This window comes from Pseudophryne corroboree, chromosome 1 (genome assembly GCF_028390025.1).
Source record: "Pseudophryne corroboree isolate aPseCor3 chromosome 1, aPseCor3.hap2, whole genome shotgun sequence".
NCBI lineage: Eukaryota > Metazoa > Chordata > Amphibia > Anura > Myobatrachidae > Pseudophryne > Pseudophryne corroboree.
Genome location: NC_086444.1, coordinates 810,816,828 through 810,844,202, shown reverse-complemented (window position 1 = coordinate 810,844,202; position 27,375 = coordinate 810,816,828). Strand labels below are relative to the sequence as shown.

Below are 27,375 nucleotides of genomic sequence, written 5' to 3'. Positions count from 1 at the left end.
TGTAATGTCATTCATTTTGTGCCAATTACAAGTGATCTTTTAAGATAATATGTTCAGATAATAGCCGGACAGCTAGTCAGGAGTAGTCTTTTCAAACAATCACAGATTAGAAACCGCGTCTGACTGGTTATTACGTAGCAGGGTCCTTGAAGTTTCGGCCATTTTGCACCATATGAATTATCTTCTTCCCTTTGTATTATGCTATACCAAGACAAATGAATATATGAGGAAAGTAGTTGTTACTGGCACAGCAGTTTTTTATAATGGAAAAAAAATTATATTTAATCTGGAGGCATTTTAGATTTATTTAATGATTTTTAGAAAAAAATAACAAGTCTTTATTGGCAATATTTTCCTATTTGAAAACCTCTAAATACTGTACATTATTCATTGGGAATGCCATTTTTTTCTAAAAATATGATTTTTTCCCCCCCTTCTATTCACCTACTCTGTATCTCCAATCTAAAATGTTTAACTCCCATTGAGTTCTGGCTTAATTTAACATAGATTTCTAATTGAATAGCAAATAGTCATGGGTGCAGGTTTTTAACCCCCAACTCTCGGCTAATTGAATCGGACCCAGCATTTTCTTGAAGTGTTATTAGGAAAATTGATAACAATACCATTATGTTGTTTGCCTATTGGGATCTAATATTTCCTGGGCACAACTTTAAGATTTTTTTTCCTTATATTGTGCACTTAAGTGCTAGTAGTAAAAAATGTGTGGCTTGTACTTAAGCAAGCGGCGTCGGTCACATGACCACTTGCATCCTGTCCGTCAGGATGCTGAATGCATCTTGTATAAATCACAGTCCCAATTAACTCCAGAGCAGCATATGGAGCGTATATTATGAATACCAGGATTGTTCCAGATTTAACATAACATTATAAATTAATGCTTGGAGCATTAACTAACAAAGTTTTTTTGGTTCCCTATTAATTGGTTGATTAACCATAGTATAGTTATAGGTGTGAGTTTTATTCTATGTGTTCTCGATTCTGCTACTTTATATATGTATAATATACTGTATATAAAAACATAGTTTTTCTTATTATATTTTCAAAACATGTATAGTAACAAGTTGTATATATAAAGTAAAAAAGTACAGAAAGGTGTGCAATACAAGATAAGTCTTCATTCAATGGGGACGATGGAAGAAATAATGGAGAAAAAGGGGAAGGATAAGGGAGAATTGCTTGCAAAACAAAAATGTATCCAAAAATTAGCTGGAGGATGAGGTGCAGTTAGTGTTAGACTGGGGTATGAAGGGCCCATCGGGGGAATTCAGTGGTAGGGGCCCATGTGAAGGGGTATGGCCAGTCTGCACAGAGACTTACCTAACCATTAGAGAGTGCATGGGCTGGTCCCATTGATTAGTGTATATATTAGTTGGGCCCACCGGGGGTTTCCCGTGGATCCCTGTGGGCCAGTCCAACCTTGGGTACAATAAAAATGGTCTAATTGTTAATGAGCCATGGGGCCCAAATAATGACACATTTATCAGGATGGTCATGTAGAATACTGGATATGTATTGAAAGTGGTAAGTGTTTCAGATGGAGTTGCATAGGACAAAGAGAGGGATAGTGCCTGGATGTTTCCAGTGGGTAGGAATGGCACAATTGGCAGAATAAAGGCATGATTAAGTAGCTGTTACTGTATGTATGTTTGTGAACCACGGGAATAGACTAGACAAGAAGGAAAAGGAGGGGCATTGAGGCATGGTAATTCCAGTGAGAGAAGCGATAAAGTGGTGTACCACTGCCCAGAATCTCTTGATTATCTGACAGAACCACCATAAGTGACCCACAGTGTCCTCCTCTGCACAGCCTCTCCAGCTGAGGAAAGAGGGAAAATAGCATGCAGACGGGAAGGCACTATGGCCCTCGTTACGAGTTGATCACTTGCTAGCTACTTTTTGCAGCCGTGCAAACGTATAGTCGCCGCCCACGGGGGAGTGTATTTTCACTTTGCAAGTGTGCGATCGCGTGTGCAGCCGAGCGGGACGAAAAAGTTTTTTGCAGTTTCTGAGTAGGTCTGAACTTACTCAGCCCTTGCGATCACTTCAGCCTGTCCGGTTCCGGAATTGACGTCAGACACCTGCCTGCAAACTCTTGGACACGCCTGCGTTTTCCCTACCACTCCCAGAAAACGGTCAGTTGACACCCATAAACGCCCTCTTTCTGTCAATCTCCTTGCGAATGGCTGTGCAAATGGAATTGTTGCTAGAAGCATTACACAGCAACAATGCTGTTTGTACCCGTACGATGCACGTGCGCATTGCGGTGCATACACATGCGCAGTAGTAACCTGATCGCTGCGCTGCGAAAATCGGCAGCGTGCGATCAACTCGGAATGACCCCCTATGTACCACCGAAACATGTGTTTCTATGTGTTTTCTCTATTTATATGCAAATAGAAGCTGTAGCAGCATTTTGCCTGATGCTTTCCCAGACCTCCGCATAAGATCAACCTCTAGGTCTCTCCCCTAGGCCAGTTCATAGGGCTCCTAAGGAGGCTGGTTATGAGAAATCAAGAGTCCATAGAGAGAAGATATGAGGCCACGGGAGTTCATGCACTGAAGATAAAAGGTCTCCAAAGGAGTGCTTACTTATATATTTATACAAATGAATTGTTAATGTATGTTGCATGTTATATTAATTAATAAATGTCTAATATTTTTTGTATTTATACTTGATAATTATTGCTCTCCTTTTGAGGTTTGAGTAACCCCATATTTGTGTGTGTGTGTGTGTGTGTGTGTGTGTGTGTGTGTGTGTGTGTGTGTGTGTGTGTGTGTATCTGAATAACACAGGAATATTCTACATTGTCAAAGATATAATTTCAAATTAAGTTTTTGATTTATTGCACCCAAATGTATATATCTTTTCTAATTATATTTGGATTCAATGGTTTTATCATTCTACAAAATGTATAATATGATAGTAAAGCTGCTTACCTTAGAATGTGTTTCTGCCTCTTTAGTGGTGACAGATGTGACAGCACACTGAAAAGAGTGAACTTTGACAGCGAGATGATGCTGTCCCTGGTACCACACGGAGGGGAATACAGGATCTTTGTATTAGTTAATGTGTTACAGAGAGATCAAAGTTTATTGAAGATAACTTTGCCTGTGTACTTGAGGCTGCGCTAGAGAAGATTTTCTCAACCCCTTCCTCATACAGTAGCTTCCAACAGGCCACCCTACAAGTGCAACTATTATATATTATTTGCCTGTGGAGAATAGGCAATCACTTGTACACTACAGACTGTAACTAATAGGAAGGTGACAAATATTGTTTATACCTCTAAATAATCCGTGGGTCGGTGGTACCATAACTGACTTGCACTGACTCACTTACTTGCACCCACAAACACAGCACGGAGAATAGGATTGACCCCATAATTTTTAGTTCAGCCCATCGGTTTTAAAACAGAAGACACAAGGATCAAATTCACAGATGTGTGCACGTTAGTTGCAGATGCACCCACACTGCATGAAACTAAATGCAGATACAGGTATTCTACCAAATTCTGACTTATACTACTAGGATACTACTTGTCCAGGAGCAAGCGGTAAACTTGAAATTAGACTGATCTATGTGTACACATAACTCAGCATAGCCCACAATTCCAACTACGGACCTACTGTAATTCAGACCTGGACGCAGACGAGCAGTCGCTCACAGTGGGCGCACTTGTCTGCACACTGGCCCTTGTGCGTGTGCGCAACCTTACTCATTGCGGCTGTCGGGTGCATCCTGAATGGGGGCGTGCCGGGACCGCAGCTGCCCCGGAAAAACAGTCCACATGACAACGCAGCCTGGCTGCGCTGCCAGGTGTAACCTTATATCTAAGGGGTCCGCAATCTAATTGCGGATGCATCAGGAGGCGGGCTCACACATGCTGGATGGCCTTACCCTGTGCTGTGTGGCCGCCAGCATGTGAAGAGATGAACGCAGATCTGGCTGCAGGATCGGTATGTTATACAGACGCTCGGGATTCCGAATGTCAGTATGCCGACATCGGCATCCCAAGTGGTAGAATGCCGGAAGGGGGCGAGCACAATGCAGCCCCTTGCGGACACCCATTGAGGGGGAATCACCTACCTCCCGGTATACTGGCGGAATGGTAACCCTTTCGGGATCCCAGCGTTGGTATTGTGGCCCAGTTATGCCCATTCACTTGCTACTGGGGATGAGACTGCTTAATATGCAATGGGTGAACTCGGCTAAGGAGTACGCACAGTGCTAAAAAAAACCCCACAAGATCCAGACTTGCATGAAACTCTGCACAGCCCATATGAATGTAACTGGGATCATAGAGTACTCTGGATTGGTGCCATAACAAAACCTTACAATGATCAGAACAAAGTCCCCATATGCAAATCATTATAACAAATGGATCATCATTATGGGTACATATGGACATTGCAATGAGACTTTTCTATGTCTTTTCTCTATATTTCAGATTCTAACAGGCAAGTTCTACTATACAGTATGTAATTACTGTCACTTTTGTTGTAGTATTAAGTCCTAAGCAAATAAGCTTTTCTGTATGTATTTGTACAGGCAAAGTGGAAAAAGAAAAGACATTCTATACAGTAAGTGGACTGTTTTTAAACTTAGGGGTATATTCAGTTGATGTCAGATCCTTTTAGACGGAAAGGATCCGACATCTGAGTATTCAATGAGTGGCCAAATCCTTCCGACAACGCCAATCCGACTTTTTTTAAAGTAGCATTGACATGGTCGGAAACGGGGGTAAAACCTGTCGGATTTGGCTGCGCATCTGACAAAACACATGAATCCGCATCTATTCCGTCGATCCACGCCGATCCACTGAAGGGGGATTGAATAGGTCGAAACATTTTCCGACCTAAAAAAGTCAGAAACTGCCGTCATTCCGACAAGAGGGCAGTTTCCGACTACAATGGAGTACACCCCATAATTGTAGATGTAGATAAGTTGCCTTTAACAACAATCAGCTGCTACCTATCATTTTATACAAGGTGCTACTTCAAAGCTCTTTTCACAAAATCCATCCTCATAGTGTTATGTACTTATTTTCTATGATAAAGTTGTTACAAATTGGTTTCCATTGTACAGCCCATAAGCAGTGGAGTTGTGATTGTGCTAGTCTACTTAATTGAAAATATAACTCTAAGCTAACACAACTCTAAGCTATCATATCAACAAAACAAACTGTTTTTGCACAGCATGCATGCACAGGGATGATCGCTGACCTCGCTGGGCTGAAAAGCGCTCAGTGCATACACACTGAGCGCTTTTCCCCCCTGCCCAGCGATGTCAGCGGGGGTGAACGGCTTTCCATAGCAGGATGCCCAGTCAGTGGCGTCATGAGGGGGATGCGGCCCGCACCCAGGTGTCACCCTTCAATAGGGTGACACCTAAAAGGGCTGCACCCCCGCACCCCCATCCCATCCGCAGCGGCAGCATCACCCTCCCTCCCAGCACCAAGCCCCCTCACCCCCGCCGACTTCGGACGTGATGAGGGGCGGAGCTTGATTGCCAGCCTCGCACCGCGGGCACCGTTGCTGCACTGAGCAGAGGAGACTTCGTGCACTGCGGGCGCGGCAGCAGCAACCGATCCCTCCCCCTGTCCCCCAGCACATTGGGAGCTGCTTGCTGTTGGGAGGGGGAGTGAGGTGACCTGGCACGGAAAGATTGAGTTTGGACTGCTGGGAGCTAGGAGGAGTAGGCTGAAGAGAAAGAGTGCATAGTCTCATGGTGAGTGAATCGATTATAAGCAGGAGAGGGGAGGGGGGGGGGGGGGGGGTTAGAGCCGGGATTTTGCCTGAACTATTTTGTTTGTTTTAACTGGTGTTTAGTTTTAATAGGTATGTGTATTTTACTCTATCTTTTTTTCCATATGTGACTTTTTTTTTTTAATGTTTATACCAGACTTGCCTACCCTCCTGCATTTAGTGGGATGCTCCCATTTTTTACTTTAGCCTTCCGCTGCCCTGGATGCCATGCTAGTCCCTCTGTGAGTAAAAAAAGGCCAAAAAGTACCAGTGTATTTTGTAATTTGTTAAAAGTAACAAATGCTACGCCGCCAATCACCTGCCTCCTCCACACCGCCGCTGCTGATAAGGTAATCTTACACTGCTGCCTTTCTCACTCCCTTCTGTATTTCGTTGCTGGCCCTCTCTCTGTCACTCTCCCTGTCCCTATGTCCCTGCTGTCACTCTCCCTGTCCCTATGTCCCTGCTGTCACTCTCCCTGTCCCTATGTCCCTGCTGTCACTCTCTCTGTCCCTGCTGTCACTCTCCCTGTCCCTCTGTCACTCTCCCTGTCCCTGAATTGCGGCCTCATACTGTGTGGCATATGTGAATTTTGGCTCATTCCGTGTGGTACAATGTTAATTTGGCTCATTTTGTGTGAATTTTGATCCATACTGTGTGGCATAATGTGAATTTTGGCTCATTTCATGTGAATTTTGGCTCATTCCATGTGGCATAATGTGAATTTTGGCTCATTCTGTGTGCTATTGGCGGCCAGTGATGCAATCGCAATACAATTGTGATCGCATCGATGATTTAGGGTAGCACGCGCCCATGTTTCCAATCGCAGCGTCCGCGTGTGATGTCACATGGCCGCCCCGAACTCATCTCCATTTATGACGGCATTCCCCCACAATGCCGAGTTGATAACCCCACAACGCCGCATCGCCACCCCGTGAACTCCTCTGCCTGTCAAATCAGGCAGAGGTGTTCGCATAAGCTGGATGCGATTGCATCTTACTTTGCGAGCACGCGCCGTATGGTCCATAGGGGGGTGACACCATGAGTTACCACACCAGGTGACACCAACCCTAGTGACGCCTCTGCGCCCAGTGTGTATGGGCCTTAAGGTAGGTAAGCAAGACTGACTGACTTATTAATTACAGTGACAATAATAATTTATTTATTGTGGCAGTATTAAATTATTATTTTATTAAGGATGCAATACTAATGTCTTTTTCTATGTGGGCAACATTAATTTATTTTATTATTGGGCAATATTCATGTGTTATTTTATTACAGTTAAAATACTGATTATGGGGGTAATTCCAAGTTGATCGCAGCAGGACATTTTTTAGCAGTTGGGCAAAACCATGTGCACTGCATGGGGGGGGGGCAGATATAACATTTGCAGAGAGAGTTAGATTTGGGTGGGTTATTTTGTTTCTGTGTAAATACTGGCTGCTTTATTTTTACACTGCAATTTAGATTGCAGATTGAACACACCCCACCCAAATCTAACTCTCTCTGCGCATGTTATATCTGCCTCCCCTGCAGTGCACATGGTTTTGCCCAACTGCTAAAAAATTTCCTGCTGCGATCAACTTGGAATTACCCCCTATGGGCAGAATGCATCAAGCGTCAAATTTTGCTTGCGATGCATCCTGCCACTCTTCACAAACATAACGCCATTTATTAACGTTTTATGCTTGAAGAAAATCCCAAAGGACAGCTATTGCGGGAAGAGCTGTCCTTTTTGATGATAGGACTTTCAAATTTATGACCTGGAGTCCTATCATCTCATGCGTGGGCTGACACGTGCCATGGGGGGTGCTGGGAGGGATCCCTGTCAGTGGGTAAACTCAATATAAGCCCAAGGGCATTGCCCACAACATCCAAGCCCCGGAACCTATCGCATTCCGGGGCTTGGTGCATATGCAGTAAGCGGCCAAACTGCAAAAAAAACTAAATTTTGGAGGTTTGGCCGCATTTTTAACCTTGGTGCAACCCGCCCTCCAACAGGAATAATAAGGATTTATTTCTGAAGAGGGCAACACTTACTACAAGTGCCAGTATGCGCATGGGAGTAGTGCATGCTAACAAGTGCTAAAAGTTCGAAGTTCATAATCCTATATAAATCCTGAGGGAAAAAAGACTTCCGTATAGTAAGTTCAGAGCAATATCCCAGGTGTTGTTCAGTTATACTTGCATACCCTCCTCTGAGGGAGACGCATGTGGCTTTTTCGCATCCTGCCCACATCCTAGTGAGTAATCAACGGTAATCAGGCAGGGCTAAATTACTTGGATCATGTCATTTAGCCATGACCCCTCCCCCGCGGGCCTTCAAAACACGTGCCTTTCCCTGTATTGGGGGTCAGGGCCTAATGACAGTCCAGCCCACCAAGCCACCCCCCCCTCCCCCCACCAGAATGGCCTACAGTGTCTCCTCTCCGGGCTTCTCCCTCGGAGGAGACTAAAAAAGTAGGCAAGTATGTGTTCAATAATTTATTCCTGTGCTCTTTGTTGCCATTAAGATGACAATGCAAAGGTACAGAGCTAAAAATGCAAACTTCTATAAAGTATTGACACCTTACTTTGGGAATAGCACATGGATTTCCAGCATAAGTATCAATGGGGCAGATGCATTAAGCCCGGAGAAGGGATAAATAAGTGATTAAGCGGTGATAAGTGCAAGGTGAGAACACACCAGCCAATCCGCTGCTGTCATTTTTTAAATCTGTAATGATTGGCTGGTGCATTATCACCTTGCACTTATCACTGCTTTATCACTTCTTTATCCCTTCTCCAGGTTAATACATCTGCCCAATGATTCTTACTCCAGCATTAAAACAATCAGATCCCTGTGCTGCTTCACTTGGTTAGGACTCATCCAGTGCTGTAATTAGAAGTCTGGGCACCCTTGGCAAAGTGAATAACTTACCTCCCCCCATAAATCAGAAAAATCACTTTTCTAGCTTTAATTGAATCAAACGGTATATTTACTAAAGTGCAGGTTTATAGAAGTGGAGATGCAGCTCATAGCAACCAATCAGATTCTAGCTTTTATTGTTTAGAAGGTGCTAGATAAGTGATAAGTAGAATCTGATTGGTTGCTATGGTCAACATCTCCACTTCTGTAAACCTGCACTTTAATACCCCAAGCATCTGATTATGTCCTCCCAGACCATATTCTCCACCACCTTTTGCTCAAGTTTCTCTAAACCAGTGTCGGACTGGGTCATGAAGGGCCCAAGTGAGGAATGCAGTGGTAGGGGCCCATGCTTAGGAGTGTGGACAGCCTCCAGAAGGTTTGGCTAACCGTTAGAGAGTGCATAGGCTGTGCCCCTAGATAATAGGATTTTAATTACCTACCAGTAAATTCTTTTCTCGTAGTCCGTAGAGGATACTGGGGTCCACATTAGTACCATGGGTATAGACGGGTCCACTAGGAGCCATTGGCACTTTAAGAGTTTAATAGTGTGGGCTGGCTCCTCCCTCTATGCCCATCCTACCAGACTCAGCCTGTGCCCGAGGAGACGGACATACATCGAGAGAAAGAAATACACAGATAGTGTTAAGATTCATACCAGCTCACACAAACAAGGCAAACCAGGCTAACTAGCCTGAAAACTCAGCAACAGCTGAAACATTACTGAACCCAGTAAAGAAACACATTATTTAACTAAGAACAAAGCAGTACTGAACCAAAGAAACACTGCAGAATAATGGAGCGCTGGGCGGGCGCCCAACATTTTCTACGGACTATGAGAAAAGGATTTACCGGTAGGTAATTAAAATCCTATTTTCTCTTACGTCCTAGAGGATGCTGGGGTCCACATTAGTACCATGGGGATGTACCAAAGCTCCCAGAATGGGAGGCAGAGCGCGGAGGCTCCTACAGAACTGATTGACCAAACTTTAGATCCTTAGAGGCCAAAGTATCGAACTTGTAGAACTTAGCAAACATGTTCGGCCCAGACCAAGTAGCCGCGCGGCAAAGCTGTAAAGCCGAGACACCCCGGGCAGCCGCCCAGGAAGATTCCACTTTACGAGTAGAGTGGGCCTTAATAGATGTTGGGCGCGGCAATCCTGCTGTAGAATATGCATGAGGAAACGTTGTGCCACTAAGAAGTACTTGTATAGAAGTAAAGCTCGGGGCTACCGTCCGCAGCAAGGCGATAGACAGAGAAAGCGGGCCATCATCTTTAAACCATAATCCTATGTGGGCCCACTGAGAGGCAAGGTAAAGCTTAAAATGAGGTAGTGCCAGACCACCCTCTGTTTTGGGTCTAGTAAGTGTATTGATACTAATCCTGGGACGTTTATTGGCCCAGACAAGGGATGACACAATACTGTTGAACTTCCTAAAGAAGGAGGCTGGGATATAAATTGGGGATTGTTGTAACACATATAAAATTTTAGGTTGCACTACTATCTTAATAAGATTTATTCGCCCAGTTACCGTAAGAGGGAGTTTACCCCATGATTTGGATTTATCCTTTAACCAGTCTAATAACGGTAACAGATTATTAGGGAGAAAGTCAGCAGAGTCATTGGTGACCAATATTCCTAAGTATTTGAATTGATCAACCCAACGCAGTGGTAAGGGCACCTCAGGTTCAGAGGGGGAAGGACCATGCAAGGGCATGATAGAGGACTTAGTCCAATTAATAGTCAAACCAGAATAACTACCAAAAGCCTCAATAACATCTAGAGCAGCTGGCATAGCAGATCTATAGTCACTTAAAAACAATAAAAGGTCATCTGCATATAAAGCTACCATATCTATTCTATCATGTATTTGCAAACCTAATATATTTGGATTGGATCGTATAAAACAGACCAACGGTTCAATGGCTATGGCAAATAATGAGGGCGACAGGGGACACCCCTGCCTGGTACTCCTAGACAGCGGAAAGGGTGCAGAAACATAGCCATTGACAGAGATCCTGGCCGTCGGTCTGAAGTATAAGAGTTGAACCCATTGAATGAAAATGGGGCCAATGCCCATACAGTGCATGACCTCCCAAAGGTATAACCATTCAACGGAGTCAAACGCCTTATTGGCATCTAAGGAGACTATAGCAGAGTTAGCCTCCCCTTCATGGTCGCCCTGGAGATGGGTGAAAAGCCTCCTCAGATTGATAGAGGTAGACTTTCCCGGCATAAAGCCGGTTTCATCTGGGTGAATTATGGAAGTAATCACATTATTAAGGCATATAGCTAGGATTTTTGCTAGTATCTTAGCATCTGTAGGGATCAATGAAATTGGTCTATATGAGTCGGGGAACCTGGGATCCTTTCCGGGCTTTGGCAACACCACTATAATAGCCTCGGACATAGAAGCCGGGAAAGTGCCAGCCTCAAGGAGAGCATTAAAAAGGGTCAACAGCCTAGGGACAAGTACTGTAGAGTGTTTTTTGTACAATTCAATTGGTATACCATCAGTACCCGGGGCCCTACCACCCGGAAAGGATCGCAGCGCCCTATCTACCTCATCCAAGGTCAGGGGGGCTTCCAAGAAATCTCTAGCTTCCATGGACAACTTAGGCAGAACAATCCCGGAAAGGAATGCCTGTATATCCGGTACAGAATATGCTAAGTGGGAATTATATAAACTTCTATAAAACGTGAGAAACACTCCAGCGATATCAGACGTGGTATGTACATCTCTGCCCGACTCATCTATAAGTTGTGCGACAGTGGCAATCATAATAAACCAGGTTAGCAAGGAAAATACCTGGTCTATCCGCCTTCATATAACAATTATGGGATCTAAACAAGTGACGGCGCAGGTTCCGATCGCCCACAAGGGAAAGCCATTCAGTACATGCTCTGTCCCATTGGGATTTAGAGTCAGCCAGACCATCTGCCAAATATCGACTTTCCAATGAGGAACACTCAGCCTCCAGTTCAGTCTCCCTTTTCCTAAAATGCAGTTTTAAGGAGGCTATTCTCTGAATCAGTGTACCCCTCATATATGCTTTAAATGAATCCCATATGATATCCACAGGTGCGGAGCCCATGTTATCAGTAAAATAACCATACCACATAACCTCAAGGTCAGAATTAGCCTGTAACTGAAGGAGCCACGACGGATGGAGCCTCCAGAATGTTTGACCCCTCTAGCCCCCTATGTCAACCATAAGGAGTAAAGGAGAATGGTCAGACACCCCTCTGACTTTATATTGGACATCAGTAATTCGAGGCATGAGCGAGGGGGGATACCAATGCAAGGTCTATACGGGAAAAGGAATGATAGGACTGAGAAAAGCAAGAGAATTGGCGTACATTGGGATTTTTAAATCTCCAGATATCAATTAGACCCATAGTATCAACAAATTTTGCGAACCCAGAAGGGCAGCTCCCCAGGCCAGTCGCATGTACAGCCCTCCATTTGTCCAACTGAGGGTCCATAAGGTTATTAAAATCCCCCATACATATGACAGGGACGTCAGGGGAATCTGCTATGAAGGAAGCTGCAAGTTTTAATACATCATAGTTAAAAGGAGGTGGTATATATACTGCAAAGATAAAGAAGGACTGGGAGTGTAGTTTACAGTCCAGAAATACGTATTTACCATAGGGATCAGTTTTCACTGCATTAAGGACAAAGGGCACTGATTTTTTAATAAGTACTGATACCCCTCAGGAATGAGAAGTGTGGGAGGCGTGATAAGCCCAACCCACCCATGGCCTACGCAGAGCTAATAGTTTGCTGCCCTCCAAGTGAGATTCAGTAAGGCATATTACATCTGAATTGTACTGTTTTATTAATCTGAGAACAAGCGATCTCTTGATCCTATCATTTATCCCACGGACATTCCACGTAAGTAAATTTAAATTAGGCATACTCAAAGGTCAAGACCCTGGACAAACAGAATACACAAGCATTGTCTGACAACCCACAAACCAGGCCAATCCCACCGTCGTGCTGGTAGTATGGAACCATCACACAAAATGAGACATTCAAATAAGCAAAATACATATACCAAAAAATAAAAATAAAAAACAATCACAACAATAACCCAAAATGTCCCAAAACAACCCCCCATCCCGTACACCACCCCCAACCTTGGCATACCTAGAGCCCTAAACCACAAAAAGAACCTTCAAATAAGCTTAGTGAATAGCCGCCAAGAATACAGTAGGTGAGCGATTCACCCGTCCACCGTCCCTACGGACAACTATAAACCAACTATTAAAAAAAAAAAATAGATATAGGAAAACAAAAAAGAAAAGTTAGAAAACGGAAGCAATGTATGCAGAGGCCACCAGAGCAAGGGAGCTCCACGGGTACATTTAGTGGCCAACAAAATACGCCCAGTTCCCTGGCCGTACCATAAAGGGGCAAATGATATAAAGCACATAACCCGCTGTCTGTGCATCTCTATATAAAACTTTAGAAGCAAAGGCTAAATGGAGCCATTACGAGCAGCGTGTCCTGAACTGCTGCACATATAGTAAGCCAGAAATCACAATTCAGTCCGGAGCCATCTGGCGCCCGCCTGGGGCGTATCAATCCAGCCAAACAGAGGCCTCACATGGGGAATTGAAGAATTTGGATTCTCCATCGACAATCACCCGGAGTTTGGAAGGAAACAGCATGGAGTCAAGGGCGTAACTAGGGGTCCGCAGCCACTGCGAGCGCTTGGAGGCGCGCAGGGCTGCGGGGCGCCCTAGCCGCCACTGATCTCTGCTGGGAAGGAGGGACACGGAGGGCACAGCGCGCGCCTCTCCTGTGTCCCTCATTCGTCTCCGCCGGCAGCAGCAGCGTGTCAGTTTAATGAAGTGCACGTTCGTGAGCTCTGATTGGCTCACGAACCGGCACTTCATTAAACAGACACGCCACTGCCGCCGGAGATGAAGGAGGGTCACGAGAGGTGCGCGCTGTGCCCTCCGTGTCCATCCTTCCCAGCACAGCAGCGGGGGAGCCCGGAGAGGGGGTGTTGCACTGGAGGGGGGAAGAGCATATTTGGCACTTGGTGAGGCATATTTGGCACTGGGGGGGGGGGGGGGGGGGAGAACGTATCTGGCACTGGGTGGGGGCACAGTTGGCACTGGGGGGGCATAATTGCACTGTGGGGGCATATTTGGCACGAGGGGAGCATATATGGCACTGGGGGGTGTATGTGTACCTGGCACTGAGGGGGAGGGCATATTTGGCACTAGGGGCTTATGTGTACCTGGCACTGTGGGGGAATATCTGGCACTGGGGGCATATGTGGCACTGGGAGCACAGCCCTAGCAACAAGCATTACCCCCTGGTTACAAGCACAACACCCAGCTCATGAAATCCCTGGCAACAAGCATTACCCCCTAGGAACGAGCATGACACCCAGTGCATGAAACCCCTGGCAATGAATATTACCCCCTGGCAACAAGCTTGAAACCCAGCACATGATACCTCTGGCAACAAGCATAACACCTACCGCATGAAACCCCTGGCAATGAGCACGACACCCTGAGCATGAAACCTCTGGCACTGTGCATGGAACCAAGAGCATGAAACCTCTGGCAACGAGCAGTTAATTTAAAAGTAATTAGAAGCCTTACTGTAGGACTTAATGTGTCACAGGCATTACGGTGTGTGGCATACTATATCACAGGCATTGTGGTATGTGGTATAATGTCTCAGGGGCATTGAAGTGTGTGGCATAATGTATAACGGGCATTACGGTGTGGCATAGGGTATAACAGGCATTGCGGTATGTGTCACAGGCATTACAGTGTGTGGCATACTATATCACGGGCATCGTGGTATGTGGTATAATGTCTCGGGCATTGCAGTGTGTGTCAAAATGTATAACGGCATTGCGGTGTATGGCATAGGGTATAACGGGCATTGCAGTGTGTGTGTCACAGGCATTACGGTGTGTGGTATACTATATCATGGGCATTGTGGTATAATGTCTCAGGGTCTTTGCAGTGTGTGGCATAATGTGTCACGGACATTGTGGTATGTGCTATAATGTATCAGGGGCATTTCAGTGTGTGTCATAATGTTTAACGGACATTGCGATGCCTGTCATGTGTCACAGGCATTACGGTGTGTGGCATAATGTGTCTGGGGCATTATGGTGTGTGGCATATTGTGTGTATAATGTCTAAGGGCCGTTGTAATATGTGGCATAATGTATACTGGGCATTACTATACAGATGAAAAATTACAAATAATGTAATGGGCATGAATCAGGATTATTGTTTTTTCCTGTGGTGGCCAACGTTTGGGCGTGCAGGTTGCAAAATTGGGGTATAAGGTAGTCTTTTCCTGCAATGCCACACCCCTTTATGCAAAGCCATGCCCATTTCCGCAAGGTCATGCCCCCTATTTTGCAGTTACTTGTGACTTTTATAGGGGGGGGCACCAGAGAATTTTTTGGCTTGGGGGATAAAATTTTCTAGTTACGGCACTGCATGGAGTACAGTAGATTCAAGTCCCGAAGTCTGCGCTTCACTGGACCAAATTGAGCCCTGTCCTTCTGGACCTCCGCAGCGAAGTCCGGAAATGCAGCAATCTTCACCCCATTACTGGTCAAAGGGCCTTTCATACGTCCCAAACGCAGAATAGCATCTCTGTCCTTGTAGTGTAAGAATTTCGCAATAAAGGTGCGAGGGGGTGCGCCAGGAGGCGGAGGGCGATTAGGAATTCTATGAGCCCGCTCGACTGCGAAGTGCGGAGTGAAGGATTCTTTGCCATACATTTCAAGGAGCCAGCATTCCAGAAATGATTCCGGAGAGGAACCGTCTTCCCTTTCTGGCAGGCCCACGAAGTGAATATTATTTCTACGGAGGCGTCCCTCCATATCCAGGAGCTTGGATTGCATGGTAGTGATTTGCTGGGATAAATTGAAACAGTAGAGTTGAGAGGAGTGTAGGAATCTTCCAGGTTCGAGACACGAGTTTCCACTTCCCCGACTAGTTCCCGTATACGTTGTACATCCTGCTTTAGGAGTGATAAATCACACTGCACCCTCTCAATTTGATCAGATAATCTCTTCTCACTACTTGCTATGGCTTCCAGGACCTGTTGCAGCGAAGCCTGTGACGTCGCTGTAGCAGCAGAATCTTGTGAGAGATCAGAGTCAGGCAGATCAGCAGCAGCAGGGGGAGAGAAGGATGCTGCAGTCCCTGCATTCCTGACATATTGCTTGAGTTTAGCAGCAGCGTTAGGGGGATGATTCTTCCCCATAATATCACCAGGTGAGGGGTATATATAATCAGGCTTACCGCTCACGATTTTTAGTTGAGCCTCCCGCTGCCCCGGAAACCCTGACAGCCCTCCCGGCTTTTACAGGTCCGAGGCTGAAAATATGGACTGCGCATGCGCAAGTCCGGAGAGGTCGGGGGGCGGGGCCAGCACGGGAGACTGCCTGGCTGGCCACCTCATGGTTGTGTGTACTGTGTAGCAGAGGCACTCTGCAGCAGGGCTCCGCTTCTGCTTCCCTGTGGCTGGCCCCTCCCACCACACTCGGGGCTGCAGCGTGGATCAGCCCAGCAGCAGCTTCCTCCACCTGGCTCCTGCTCCTCTCCTCTCACTGGAGTGTCTGCATTGGGCTGTCTCACCTCACTGTCCCAGGGTCAGATCCCAGCCTTTACTGGAAGGAGCAACATACCCAGGTGGGTGCTGGAGGTAATGTGGAGGAATGGAGGCAGTGTGTTATATAATGTGTGTATAATATGATGTAATCTAGTACTGGGTGTAAGATGGGGGTGGGGGGTTGTGTATAATGCAGTATAATGAGGTGCTGGGTCTATATGGGGGGGGGGGGGGTTGTGTAGTGTACTGTATGCTGGGTATAATGTAATATGGGTGAGGGGATCTGTGTATGCTGTGTAATATGGGGAAGGGGGATATGTACTGTATGCTGTTTACTGTAATGTGATACTGGGTGTAATTATGGGGGGCTGTGTACTGTATGCTGTGTATAATGTAATGTGTACTGAGCAGGGTGGTTCTATAGATACCAGTGCTGCAAGCCGGTACACTCTGGGGCAACGTGTATCTGGCACTGCTGGAGGCAACGTGTATCTGGGCACTGCTGGAGGCAACGTGTATCTGGGCACTGCTGGGGGCAACGTGTATCTGGTACTGCTGGGCAGTGGCGCACCCAGGGGGGGTTTCCGAGCACCCAGAAACCCCCCTCCACACACAAAAAACATTTTTTTTATTTTTTTTTGCTGCGTGAGTATTATTAATGGCTGTCTAGCGTCCTCTGCAGCCTGCTGTCTTCCTGGTGGCACCTGTAAGTGCTTAATAAAAGTTTACTTTATTTTAATTATAGTACACACAGTATATATCCATGTGCATGCATATATATATATATACACATGTATATAAATACATATAAACACACACACACACATGATATTTATACATGTGTATATATACATGTACTGTGTGTATGTGTATATATATATATATATATATATATATATATATATATGTATGCATGTTCAATATGCTATGTTTAATATGATATATATATATATATATATATATATAGGTGTATATACGGTGTGTGTGTGTGTGTGTGTATATATATATATGTGTAGATATGTGTGTATGTGTATATATATATATATATATCTATATATACACACACACATATATACACACACACACACACACACACACACACACACACACACACACACTAGTTTTACGGACCCAGCATATACTGGGTCACCTCAGTCCCCACCCCCGTGATTGGCTCCACCCAGTTCTGGAAACCCCCCCATGCAAATCCTGCGTTGCCACTGCTGGGGGCAACGTGTATCTGGGCACTGCTGGGGGCAACGTGTATCTGGCACCTGCTGGGGGCAACTTGTATCTGGCACCTGCTGGGGGCAACGTGTATCTGGCACCTGCTGGGGGCAACGTGTATCTGGCACCTGCTGGGGGCAACGTGTATCTGGCACTGCTGGGGGCAACGTGTATCTGGCACTGCTGGGGCAACGTGTATCTGAAACTGCTGGGGGCATATATGGCACTGCTGGGGGCATTTGTGTATCTGGCACCATGGGGCATTTGTGCATCTGGCACCGTGGATCATTTTTGTATCTGTCACTGTGGGGGCATTTGTGTATCTGGCACCGTGGGGATATTTGTGTATCTGGCACCGAGGGGCATATCAGGCTCTGTAGGAGCATATCTGGCACGGTGGGGGCATATGTGTATCTGGCACTATTGGGGTCATATGTGTATCTGGCCCCCCCATATGTATATCACGCCTCCATTTCCATTGGCCATGGCCCATGTGGCATTTGGCCACACCCATTTGTGGGGGTTATGCGTGCCTTCGGCGCACACACACAGTACCACTGACACGTTTTTCTACTTGCACCACTGATAGCTAATCTGGGTATGCACAAGAGTAGGGCACCCTGACCCAGTCCCAGTCAGCCACATGCAGAAATAAGCTCTAGTGGTGGAAGTGGCAGTCTGTGTTTCAGCTGCCTGCACCGCGCCATTGTGTTTGTGGGTAGGTCGCGGCTCCTTTGCTTAGCCGGCTGCTGTTCCACACTGGCATTGGACTGCGATGGTTGATTTGTGAGGAGTCCCTGACCTGAGAACTCTGCTAAGCCTGCATGCATATGTTAGCAGTGGCAGCAGTGGGCAGCACCCCTCAAGTAAGCGGGCCAGGCTCCCAGTAGCATCAAGTGTCCTCGCTCCTAAAAGTAATGTATACTAATGTGTAAGGGGCACTATTACTGTGGGCATAATGTGTACCGAGCACTACTAATGTGGGCGTAATGTGTACGGAGCACTACTGATGTGGGCGTAATGTGTAAGGAGCACTACTGATTTGGGCATAATGTGTATGGAGCACTACAACTGGGTTTTTCTGTGAGATCACACCCCCTTTATTTTTTCAGGCAAGCACCTTTGGCGTGTGCAAGAGTACTCCAGGGCACGGCCATAACTACGGGGGGGCTAGGGGGGCATGTGACCTGGGCGCAGGATCGGAGGGGGCGCAGAGAGGATCAGGTTAATCCCCCTAACACCCCCTCCCTATGCGCTGTGGTTCCTTAGAGCCGACGGAGCACAAGCTCCAGACTCTACTAGCTTCCGCGGCCGCATTGCTGTGATTAAACTGAAAATAAACTACAGCTCCCAGCAGCCCTTGCTGCGGGAGCTGTAGTTTACTTTCAGTTTCTTCTGGTCACGTGTAGTGCCTGCAGGGCACAGGGAACAAGATGACCCCCCAGCCTCCCCCCCGCTGCCATTAATCATCGCAGCAGTGCACTACTATAGTAGTGCACTGCTGAGCTGGAAAAGAAGAGGCAGCCGTAAGTCCGAAAAGGGGGCGGGGCTACACGGCACTGTGCTGTACACAGTGCCAGGCCTGCCAGCAGCATCATTGGGAGAGCTCACTATCCAGGACAAGGAGCAGAAGAGCCTAAGTAGTGAGTGTAAGGGAAGGGGCACTGTGTGACTACCAGTACCATATACAGTATGTGTGTCTCTATGAGTGTGTGCATGTGTGTGACTGTATGTGAAAAGGTGTATGACTGACTACATAGCTGTATGTGTGCTTGTGTCTCACTATATGTAAGTATGTATATATGTTTGACTCTATATATGTATGTATACAGGTGTGTGACTATGTGTATATATATATGAGCGAGTGAGTGAATGTATGCATGCATGTATATATTCAGGTGTGTGACAGTATGCATGTGTATAGGTGTGTGATTTTATGTATGTTTCAAGGTATGAGTATTTATTTCCCTTTTTTTTTTATTTATCCCTAGGCCAAATAAATTTCTAGCCATCCCCTCGATAAAAATCTTTACAGCAGCTACCAACACACACACACACACACACACACACACACACACACACACACACACACACACACACACACACACACACACACACACACACACACACAGTGTCCACAGCAGTATGTGTCCTGCTCAGGTACCTTCCCCAGGGAGGTCACCCGCCACGATATGATTGGAGGCTGTCAATCACAGAAAACATGTAATGGTGCAATCAACGTTTCGGGGACCACCTCCCCTTCATCAGGATGATTGCATCATTACACGCTTTATGTGATTGACAGCCTCTGAGTGCCGCCTCGTTTTTCCTAGCACTATATATATATATATATATATATATATATATATATATATACACACTCACTCACTCACAATGAAGGGGAGGGGGGGCGCCAACATACTGTCTTGCCCCAGGTGTCAAAGATCCTAGTTTCGGCCCTGTCCAGGGGCGCCAAAGTATTTATTATTGTATATGTGGGTGTAATATATATCAATCCAGCACCAGTGTATATAGATTTTCTATTTCTCCGTCTCTTCTCACGAATGTACACGGTATATAGTGTACCTATGTTACTCTTTTTTTTTTTGCTACTTATAGTGCTATAGTTTTCACCTGCCATTGCAGGACACACCCCTGAATGGCAATAACTAGGCCCATAGGCAGAGCTAGACACAACCCTCAACGGCACATTCTGCTGCCACCTGGAATCTCCCTGAAACTAGTTTTCAAAAGTAGGCAAGTATGTATATAATTCCTGAGTGTATGGTAGAAACAGGGGTGGTATGGGACAGGTTAGAGTGTGACAGGGGGTAGGGCACAACTTAAAATGGCCGCCGCACACGCTGTCCACAGACCCCCAGAGTACCTGTTTAATATGTCCAGACCAGGAGGGCAGAATATATGTGGAGTGTGTCAAGGCCACTGATTGACATAAAGGCACTGCAGCCGCTGTACCGGGGGAGAGACCGGGGCTGCGGCGCGCCGGGCGGGAGCCAGGAAGAGACCGGAAGTGCGGGAGAGCCGGGGCTCAGCGCGGCGTGTAGGGCCTCACAAGACGTTGGCCGGAGCGCGCTTACCAGCAGTCTGGGCGGCCAGGCTGCAGTCTCAGTGCGTGCAGCAGCTGCTGGGCTACGCGGGCGGGTGATTGCAGGATGGGAACCGGGCACAGGCTGGGGATGTAGGATGTTAGACCCAGGAGCTCGCCCCTCTCACTTCTTACCCGCTTGCCGCCGTGGCCACGCCCCTTCGGCAAGTACTTTTTAATATTTTTTCCCTAAGGTGAAATGACAACTCGGGGGGTTGCATAGTCGCCGCCCAAGGGGAGATTGTATTTTCGCTTTGCAAGTGTGCGAACACCTGTGCAGCCGAGTGGTACAAAAAAAGTTTGTGCAAAACAAGACCAGCCCTGTAGTTACTTATTCTGTGCGATGATTTCAGCAACGAAGGTCCTGGAATTGACGTCAGATACCCGCCCTGCAAACGCCTGGACACGCCTGCGTTTTCCTAAACACTCCCAGAAAACGGTCAGTTGACACCCATAAACGCCCTCTTCCTGTCAATCTCCTTGCGATCGGCTGTGCGAATGGAATCTTCGCTAGATCCAGTGCACAGCAGCGATGCGCTTTGTGCCCGTACGACACACATGCGCATTGTGGCACATACGCATGTGCAGTTTTGTTGTCTTTTTACCTGATCGCTGCGCTGCAAAAATCGGCAGCGAGCGATCAACTCGGAATGACCCCCTCTCTACGGTCCTGAACGTAGCATTACCTTTACTAACATATTCCCACCATTCTCCTACAAGATCAACACACTCGCCATGCTGCTGATCTGAATTGAGAACATCACAGTGCCAGCCTGCTGGGGCATATCCTCATTATTTCAGAAACCCTATTACAGAGACACTTTTTTTTACCCCTGCCCCCTCGCTTGTCTCCTGTTCACGGTCACCATCTTTTGCTAAGTAAACGTAGCCTTAATTTAATGTGGCTGGTCTAGCTAGTCAGATGAGCAATTTATAAGATTTCAGGCTACATCCATTCATACTGATACAACAAAAATGTCACTTGCCAGGTGAGGATATGATGTTCTGTTTAAAACAGGAGTTGCAGCAGTGTTCCTAATTATTATGAGTGATGAGTTCACAAAGTATATCTAATTACATTTAGACCACAGACCCTCCAACATGACCCGCCCCACTAGGTACAAAATGCTCTGTTTCTGGACTTCCCTCTTAATTTATGATTTCCATTACCTGTGTTGAACTATTTATATGATAAGAAAGCTGTTTCTTCACAGGTGATGGCAATAATAAATTAAGAGGGAAGTCCAGAAACAGAGCATTTTGTACCTAGTGGGGCGGGTCATGTTGGAGGGTATGAAACAATCAACTGTCATGCACTTTGTTTGATAGCATATCATAGATGCTTACATGAACAATCCTGAGCTATTCCACATATTCTCAAGTACATACTTCATTTCTGCTTTTTTCCACAAGGTGGTGCTGTGCTTCTGTACATGCTATATCTACATAGACACAGTATACTGGCATCAAACGTTTAGCTACTATACTGTAGGTCAGAACAGAATCCAGAAAAGTGCTAAAACTTTTAGATTAATAATTTTAAGTTTAGCTCAAGTTATAGAAAGTTAACTAATTACCTAGCTAAATATGGCATATTAACATTAGCTATGGTGGTAAGTGTCAGTGCGCAAAGAGACCCAAAAATATTGGAACATCTTCTCACATCATATTTTCTGTGATGTAGAAAATGAAGAGCCATGGTAAATGAAAACAATGAGTTAAATTTAGAAACATAGGAGCTTAGATACAGCCTGAATGAAAATAATACACAAACATTAGTTTAAAACACAGATTTACCATGAAACAAAAAATGGCACTATTAATTACTAAACTAATAAGATTTTTTTTTTAGCTTTCATTAATCCTGGTGCAGGAGGGTCCAAGTACCCACTCCGCACTGTTAAAACACACATTATAAAGGATTTTGGTATGGTTTATTGTGTAAAAGAGCACCCCCCCCCCCACCAACCCACAATTATTATTTTTTAATAAATAAAATTGTAATTTGAAATGTGTGTGCCCTTCATATTGCATACACACTTAGATAATCATAGAGGCAAGCATTACTATTCACATTGGAATATGCAGACAGAGTTGTTGCGAACAGTTTCCAGGAGCTGCTAGTCACAGGGGATGCAACCTGACTCGCCACAGGCAAATTTTAACCCCTAAGGGTCCTACAGCTGCCCAATGCCAGAGAAGACATTTTGCAAATTGCCCCAGCTCTGCCTTTTGGTCTGAGTATGGTATGTCAGCGTACCTGGAGTTTCCCGCAATCCAGTTACGGTCGGTCTGGTCGGCCAGTTCTCACTTGCTGCGGCTCCTGCCGTAATTTGCGTAGAACACCTGTATAGGAATGTGGCAGAAGGACGGAGATACCCCAGTACAGACAACTACCCCAAAGTGTGAAAGGACTACTACGGTAGGATACGGTAACAAAGATTTATTGTAAAAGTGGGTACCCGTTCAAGTACATGGGCGGCAGATTAGTAAACCTAGTACGTTTCAAAAGGTCACATTACTATGTGTCACACATCAATTGCATAATAAGCCTGGACATATAACATGTCGAAGTCAAAAATATTACATAAAAAGAACATAAACTACACACATATGAGTCGCTATACTTGCAAATACGCACAGCGAGCACAGCAATATATGGTAACACACGCATTTACATGGACATGCCACAGAGATGGATTCGACACTTATTTCATAGAGTACATAATTATAATAATCAAGCGCCAGACATCATGATGTTTTAAAATTATATAATGAAGTAATGTCAAGTATGTGTATTATTTGAACGAAGCAAGATAGACCTGTCATATTTACTATTAAAGCAACCAGATTAATGTGTAGATTCATTTGATACTTGTTATTAAGTTGTAGGACATTGCAACCAGGAATTATGATTAAATGTATAAAAGCTAAAATCCCTTTTATTAGCACAATAGATAATCCAAACAGGTAATGGACAGGAAGCTTAGGTCAGCCCCTTTGGATGTCTTCAATGCTGAACCTGTTTAGCATATACACAAACCAGTGACTCATCATGGATGAGAAAGTCCCCTCCCCCCCAAAACTAGATACATTGCTGATCACACAGGAGGTCAGTTGCTAATCAATCCCAGACAATGATGGAGTTCTTGCATGATTTTACAGAGAGAGAGAGAGAGAGAGAGAGAGAGAGAGAGAGAGAGAGAGAGAGAGAGAGAGAGAGAGCCATATGGGAGGGACAAATTTATATGAGAAAGATATGATACTTGTATCGCTGGCCTGTAACTGTATGTAACTGTATGTAACTATGTTTTAACTGCTTACTGTGTGAGTGTAACCATGTAACTATATGTATACTGTACATTGTAATATGTATTGAATCCATATCCTTTTAATAACAAATATATACATCAATGAGCTTTGGAACTCAGATAATGGGGGTAATTCCAAGTTGATCGCAGCAGGAAATTTTTTAGCAGTTGGGCAAAACCATGTGCACTGCAGGGGAGGCAGAAATAACATGTGCAGAGAGAGTTAGAGTTGGGTGGGTTATTTTGTTACTGTGCAGGGTAAATACTGGCTGCTTTTATTTTTACACTGCAATTTAGATTGCAGATTGAACTCACCACACCCAAATCTAACTCTCTCTGTACATGTTATATCTGCCTCCCCTGCAGTGCACATGGTTTTGCCCAACTGCTAAAAATTTCCTGCTGCGATCAACTCAGAATTACCCCCAATGTGTGGGTGTATTGTTTTCTCTTATGGGATGCAGTGTTTGGCGATGTACAGCGCACTTTTATCGTATATGGTAATAAGATGCTCCTGGCGTCTGCAGTATATATTAGAGTGGGCATTTTAAATATTTGTGAGAAAGCAATTTGGCATTCACAGATGAGGGCTCTTACGGGATATCAGGGTCTTAATGATGCACTGTACATTACAAACGCTGCTGTAATCGACCGGCTCAGATGGACGCATCGCGACGCTGATGAAAATAACATCCACGTGTATTGTTGTGATATCAGTAAGCCAATGATATGAAATTTCAAGGGACAATGCGTTTCTCATAATATTTAAGATACTAAAATGTATTTTTATTGTTGCAAAACAAAGTTCAAATAAGTCATATTGTGTTTGATTCAGATTGGATTGTTTATCTGTTAAGTAGGTTTAAAAGTACATTTAAAAGTTGCTGCATAGCCTTGATATAGTTTTTTTTTAAAACTCAGGCCTAATATAACTACTGGTGCTTGTATAATGTGTGATTTCTTTGTGACAGAGGAAGCCACATGGTCTGTCCTCCATTTTGGACTAACCACATGGCCTTTCCACCATTTTGTGTAAACCTCAAGGATGTGGAAGGGGGAGGAGCAGTGGCTATTTTAGGAAGGTCATTTTCTAAATAGCTGATTTTCACTCTGCTCAGAAAAATCAGTTTCCTTGGTCACATCAAACACCATTTATGAGTTACCAATGCATTTATTTAACCCATGCCATAGTCAATTACAAATAGTTTCAGTTGGGCCTAGTGAGAGTAAATGGTGAGATAAGTATTTTTTCTCCTGTCCTTGTCTGTGCGTAATTACTTTACATCAAGTAAAGAAATTGCACACAGATAGAAAAAAGGAAAGAAAGGTTTTTTGTTTTTCTTTCTCTTTTTCCTTCCAAGACTTGTAGAATCTGCTTACTAGGGAAGATAGCCATTGAAATGCAAATTAACCTGTGTAACTGCTTTTTTTTTAGCAGTGGAAAAGCAAATAGCTTTGATATGCAAATAAGAGGTAAGGTGTCTCATAGGAGACCAGTGAATGGTACATATATATAATATTATTATAATTATGTGTATATTTATATCAGTGTATGTTCTGCAAGATAGCTATCCAATCTGAATCCAGTTAAATTATAGATTATTGCTAGAGTCATTATAGATCTGTGTGAAATAGGATACATTTGTTGCTATATAGGTAAATTTGAAATAACTGTATTTTAAGGAAGTGTAAAGACACAAACGCAGGTCTGCATAAAAGTTTATACAGAACAAGTTGTGTCTAGTGGGCAATAGTAATTAGTATTGTTCACATTTATAGAGCTGGGTAATTTGTTTTATTGCGGACGCAGGGTTTTGTACACGTGTCTCGGACGAAGTACAGGACTGCGCACGCAGCGTAAGACACGCACGGTCGCGTGTGTACGCAAAGTGCGTAAGAATGCGGGCGCTAAGTACAAATTATACAATAGTGTCGTCTAGTTCAAAGGTGGGATAGTAGACATTTAATACAATAGCACAAAACTACCCGGTTTCTAAAGCAGATTAGTATAAAACTTTTGTTTAAACTGTATTGCCTCTGGGGTAAAGCTGCCTATCTGAATGAATTGAAATTTTCTGTACAGAAAAAAACAAAAAGTGTATTTGAGTGAGCGAACGTAGGAGTGAGTGGATATTGAACCCAGGGAATTCGGGAACCCGTAGTGTGGTACATCAAGTAAGTGGAGGCTTGGTGGCGTGAGGCGGCTGACTCATGTTAATATAGATTGAAATACGCAAATCGTGAGGAGATTTGCAGAGGAGCGTAATAGGGAATTGTGCATTGTGTAGTATTGAAGTAAAAAGGTTTTTTGTTACGCTCCGAGCTGAGGGTCACAATTTGTACATTGACCCGTGGTAGTACGGCAGTTCGGTAACAAGTACCTATACGCTGTGCGATTGGACCGCGCGTTTGTGGGTGCGATAGATACCCTTTTTACGAGCTTTTGCATAAAATCGCGGTATCATTAGCGCTGTATAGAGCATACGCAAGTGTGATTTGTGTATAAAAAGTGTATAGGGAGTTTTCGCTGGTCTCTCTCAGGAAAATCTCCAGCAGCAGATATTTACTGGAAAAGGAAAGTCACTCCTAACACTTCCAGTAAATAGAAACCAATAGGGCCTCACTGGGTACGCGGTGTACACTATTGGAGTGAGTCGTGGTACTCAGCGGAGAGGGAGCGAGTGAAAGCGCTAGGTGTCTTTCACAGTCTATCTGCGGTGTGCATTGGGGATTGCGTTTAATGGCAAAAAGTCCGCAATGGGATCCAATTGCACAAGCAGTGGGCGTTTGGTAGCTAGGGTTCAGGCTGAAGAAGAGTTGGGACCGAGAAGGTCAGACTCGGGACCGAGAAGGTCAGAATTGCGACCGAGAAGGTCAGCAAGGTTTATTATGTGTGAAAAGTATGGTTCACCCACGAAGGCTTTTTGCAATGAATGGTTACGTATGACTGACAAAGGTAGGGTACCATTCCCTAAGGTGAGCAGCTTTGAACCAGAGGTATTGCAGAACTTAAGGATAAGGATATGTCTGATAAAATCCAGAAAACAAAGGGTCAGACATACAAAGTGTCTAAACCTGTGGCAGCAAGAGGGGTTGGTGAGTTTGATCCTAAGGTATTGCAGGTGGTATGTCTAACCAAAGTCATATAAGACAAGAATGGAAATATAAGAACTGTTTGAACTTGTAGCAACAATAAACAAGTAGGAAGAAAAAAAGAGAATGCAAGTACACCACCATATGTAGATGTGGAAGCAGTTACGGCCAGCATACAAACTATAAAAAATAATAAAAATATGAAAAATATGACTAACCTATATATGTACTAATGAATGTTGAAGTTTTATTTAGGAGGAGAAGGTGACCTGATTGTTTTCAGCCATTTCTCATGCACCCAGAGGAGTATCCAACCGGTAAAAGAAGACTAGTAGCCTGTGGGGGAAGTGGCT

General features: G+C 44.8%; 1 protein-coding gene across 1 annotated transcript in view; it reads right to left on the bottom strand.

The window, feature by feature from the left end:
- The window catches only part of GIMD1 (GIMAP family P-loop NTPase domain containing 1), a 34,379-nt gene extending 31,373 nt beyond the window's left edge, over positions 1 to 3,006 (bottom strand). Inside the window, exon 1 of the mRNA XM_063919217.1 lies at positions 2,959 to 3,006. The gene's annotated coding sequence lies outside the window, so the exon portion shown is untranslated. The remainder of the gene's footprint in view (positions 1 to 2,958) is intronic.
- Positions 3,007 to 27,375: the final 24,369 nt, after the last annotated feature.